We start from the raw sequence: 4,324 nt of genomic DNA, 5'->3' as shown, positions 1-4,324 counted from the left end.
AGTCCTTGTTTCCCCGAGCACTACCAGGAGTGACTAGGAATAATGGTCACAAGCTGGCAGAGGATAGATTCAGACTAGATATCAGGAGGCGCTACTTCACGGTCAGGGCGGCTAGGATCTGGAACCAACTTCCAAGTGAAGTGGTGCTGGCTCCTACCCTGGGGGTCTTTAAGAGGAGGCTAGACAAATACCTTGCTTGGGCCGTTTGACTCCAGTATTTTTTCCTGCCATGGCAGGGGGTCGGACTCGATGATTTTCTCAGGTCCCTTCCAACCCTACCGACTATGACTATGAACTATGAATCGGGTGGTTGGGGGGAGGTGGGTAATCAGCGCAAAGCTCCTTCAATTCTTCTACTTTTGGAGAAGAATGATTTCCCAAATAAATACTCCTGGGAGGCAAAATCTGGAATCCTAAGCAGTAGGGCTGCATGAAATTTCACTGGCTGTTTCATTTGACACTGTTTTGACTCATTTCAAAGTCAAAACAGCAAAATTGAAATGGTTAGTCGAAACGTTTCGAAAGTTGAAACATTTTGACCATAGCACTGGGGATGGTAAATCAGTCCAGCTGGGCTGACTTCCCATCCCTGGCACTAAATATGGCTGGGGACAGGGAGTCAGCCCAGCTGGACTCACTTCCCATCCCTGGGGCTAGGATCGAGCTTGGGAAAGGAAGTCAGCTCAGCTGGGCTGAGTTCCCAACCCCAGGCCCACCATCCGTCTGGGGAAACTCAGGCCAGCTGGGCTGAATTCCTTTCCCTGGCACAATGGTCAGGTGAAACGTTAAAACAGCATCAAAATAACCTTACTGTTTTGACAAAGTGAAACAGTGAGGCTGTTTCTACTCAAAATGAAATTCGATACAAAACACTGTTCTGTCCAGACCTCAAAACTAAAGTCAGAACAGAACAGTGCCATTTCACACAGCCCTACTAAGCAGACACTGAGGATAAAGAAAATTCACTGAGAAGAGAATCAGACCAAGAAATGCATACAGTTTAGATAAGTTTTGGCTAAAGTATCTGAACTCTTGGGTGTTTATCAGAAAAGAAGGCCAAAGCTTGCTGTTGTGTTTCATGCTGCTGGTACACTTCTTTATGATTTGTTCTTTCACTGCATGCAAGCCAGTAAGAATCTTGTCTCCACCGTCCCTTTTGTTTTCATGCTCTGTTTCTTTCTTTTTTTCTTTTCCTCCTAGATAGCAGTGATGGGCATATTTATGTGGAATGCCTAATAGGCGCACACATTCCTTCATGTGCTCTAATGTGTTTTCTGTCATGTTGTTCATTATTTCTTCAGACTTTAATAATGTTCTCAGCTTGATATGGTTAAGAATAATGAAGCATTTATTCTCATTCAAGAAGCTAATTAAAAGACTCAGTTTTATTTCTCTGAGATGTGTTGATGGCTTAATTATAGTCCTACTATTCAAAAAAACCCCCAAAAAACCCAACCCTTCTCTCTATTTTTGGTGTCCCTATGTAACCGTATAGCATTTCTACTTTTCATTTTCTCCACGACAGTATGTATTACAGTGCAGTAAGGAAGAACAATGTAATGAACATCAAAAAGAACAATGTTCATACAAGCACGCTGTGAAGTTATGACATGCAATTGTTATATGAAACTTAGACTGAAAATTGTTTGGAGCAGAGACCATCTTTTCATTTCAGGTGCCTGAAATGGAGGCACCCCATATAAAATACAAACAGAGTGAGTCATGGGGAATAAATAGCAAAACATCCTTCAAAGTGAAGTCAGTGCAAGTTAAGAACATTCTGTGTTTCACAAGCTCAAGCTCTAATTATACAGTACATTGGAGTAACTCTGGATTATTGTTTAAATGGGGCTTTGCCCATTTCACCTTGCATTTGCCACATTTTGTCCCTTTTTATGACTTCAGAGTAAAACAGTACATGACTTCTTGAAATGCTCAATAAAGGCTTACAGGATCCTTAGCCAACATCATCTGATCACTGTACTGGTAGAAAGGCAATCATAACTATTGGGTACACAATTCACATTCATGGTTTTATGACACTGATCATTGTGCATTATGGCCGATTTAGAAGCAGGGAGGAGGGCAAAGACGTACACGGATAAGGGATCAATTTATAACACTTTTCAATACCTTTTGTAGCAATGGCCACTCCCTCCTTTTGGAGACATTCAGGGAGCGGATGCCTGTCCTAGACTGGTGTTTAAGCTGAATTTTGTGTCATCGTACAATTGGATCTGAGGAGTCTCCAACACACTAGGAGTCAATTATGCAGAAGGCAGGATAGATTTGCCCTTTATAGACCAGCCAAAGTAGATATATATAGCACTAACTTTTGTGAACTGAAGCTCGCTTCATCAGAAGCTGTGAAAGGCTGAGCAGAAAGCACGGTATAAGAAAGAGAGAGAAATTAGAATACAAAAGACGAGAGAGGGTGAGCGGGAGGGTGAAAGGGGAGTGAGGGTCAGTGCTGGGAGAGGCAAAGGAGTCAAAATCTAGTCCACATAAAGGGATACGAATCTATAGTCCCTGTTTAAACCATACTTAACCCAATCCAGTCTGTGGATGAGTTCTTGTTCTGAAATTCCTGTTCAGTTTTTAAAGTTTTTAGAAGTCAGTTCTGTAGTTCTGAGTGCCTGGAAACACCAAGGTTCTGTGTCTGCCTATGTCCGTAGACCAACACAGCTACAACCAACACCCTGGAAGCAACAACACATTAGAACATGCACAGTTTGCAAGCCCAGATATAGGGAAAGTGTGTCCATGCTTACCTGAAAACATCCTTTCTTTGAGCAAAAAAATCCACAGTTGTGTTATGGCAAGTAACTCAGCTTGCTTGCAGAAGCAGACATAGCAGCAGGGGAATGCTCCACCTCTTGAATTTCCATCAAGCTACAATAACTTTCAGAGCCAGGATAACTCAAAACCACTCCCTTATGTTACAGATTGCTTTAAATGACCTTTGAGGAAACAAACATAACAATTTCTGGGCTTGCACATCAGGGTAAGTTCCCTCTGTGGTGATGTGGGGACTTTGTTGCTTATGAATTCTGTTTGATGCTGAAGCACATGACAAGTGACTGTCTGGTGCAAACTCCATTTTGGATGACTGTGTGGTTCCTTACTTTCTCTGTTGTTCTTTTGTCTTCATGGTGGACTGGAATTCCAAAGGCTGGTGGTAAAGATTTAAGGTCCCTACCACTGAAACCAAGTAGTGTTAAACAACAGGCTGGCTTCCTCCCAGGACAGCTGCTTTATCATATGGTAAGACTACTGAGACCCAAGTAAGGTTAGAGAACACAATGTAGAAACATATGCCATCAAATCAAATGGATCAGATGTGCCAGGAAGGTCTGCTTCATTGAGTGAAACAGTCATCACCCATTATCCCCGGTCATCCTTTAAGGGGTTTGGCCTAGATGACCTCCTGAGGTCCCTTCCAACCTTAATTTTCTATGATTCCATGATCCTGAGGGATCAGGCCCCTACTGTTCCCAGGAGCAGTATCAGCCCAAACCAAGAATCACGATGCCCTTTTGCAAGTAGAAGAACCCTGAATTTCCCTGGTAACGAAGGAGTGGCTGGGAAATCTCTGTTTATAGAGAGTTAGGCAAGGTTCTTGGGATAAAATGGAACAAATCCATGAAGTGTTTAGAACAGGCAGTAAGGCATGTATAAACCGGATTGTGAAAAGGGCTTGGGAGACAGTTGCATTGATGCAGAATGGGGCTGATGGTGAAATTCGGTATAAGTGAGGAGGTCGGTGGCTGGACTCTCTCTGGCTGTAATGTGGATATCTGGAGCTTGAGGCAGCTGAAGAGACGAACAAGGATTTCAGCAGAGGTGGGGTTGAGTCAGTAACATGCAAAGCCAGGGTCAAGAAGGGACCTAAATGTTGTTGCTATTAATTGTATTATGATAGCATTGAGAGAATCAGGACTCAGTTGTGGTAGGCACTGTTAAGCCATATATTAAGAGGTAATCCTTGCTTTAAATAGCTTACAATTAAATTATATAGTCAGGCAAAATACGTAGGTGAGAAGGATGGAAGAGGGGATAACAACAATATGACAGCAGCTCTATGTACAAATTGTTGGGTTTACCACTGTCATTTCCTAAGAGAAGTGCATCTGTCAGACATATTTAAATGCACAGAAATGGCAACAAAGCACACATGTACTTGGTTAACACTATAGAGTGAGAATGAATAAGGGATGCTATTCTACAGACATAAAAGGATCTTGGTAGGTGACAATCGTCTCTGCCTATTTAAGAAAGCAGGCAATTAACTACCTCAGAGTGTTTTTACACTCAGGCCTTAAAG

At 42.4% G+C, this 4,324-nt stretch overlaps 1 long non-coding RNA gene across 1 annotated transcript in view; it reads right to left on the bottom strand.

Annotated features, from left to right (window-relative positions):
- Positions 1-3,184, bottom strand: part of LOC109305213 — a 10,987-nt gene extending 7,803 nt beyond the window's left edge. Inside the window, exon 1 of the long non-coding RNA XR_002099596.1 lies at positions 2,772-3,184. This is a non-coding gene — a long non-coding RNA (uncharacterized LOC109305213). The remainder of the gene's footprint in view (positions 1-2,771) is intronic.
- Positions 3,185-4,324: the final 1,140 nt, after the last annotated feature.

This window comes from Gavialis gangeticus, unplaced genomic scaffold (assembly GCF_001723915.1).
Source record: "Gavialis gangeticus isolate Ggan-Ray unplaced genomic scaffold, GavGan_comp1, whole genome shotgun sequence".
In the NCBI taxonomy this organism is placed as follows: Eukaryota; Metazoa; Chordata; order Crocodylia; family Gavialidae; genus Gavialis; species Gavialis gangeticus.
This window is presented reverse-complemented; position numbering and strand designations above follow the sequence as displayed.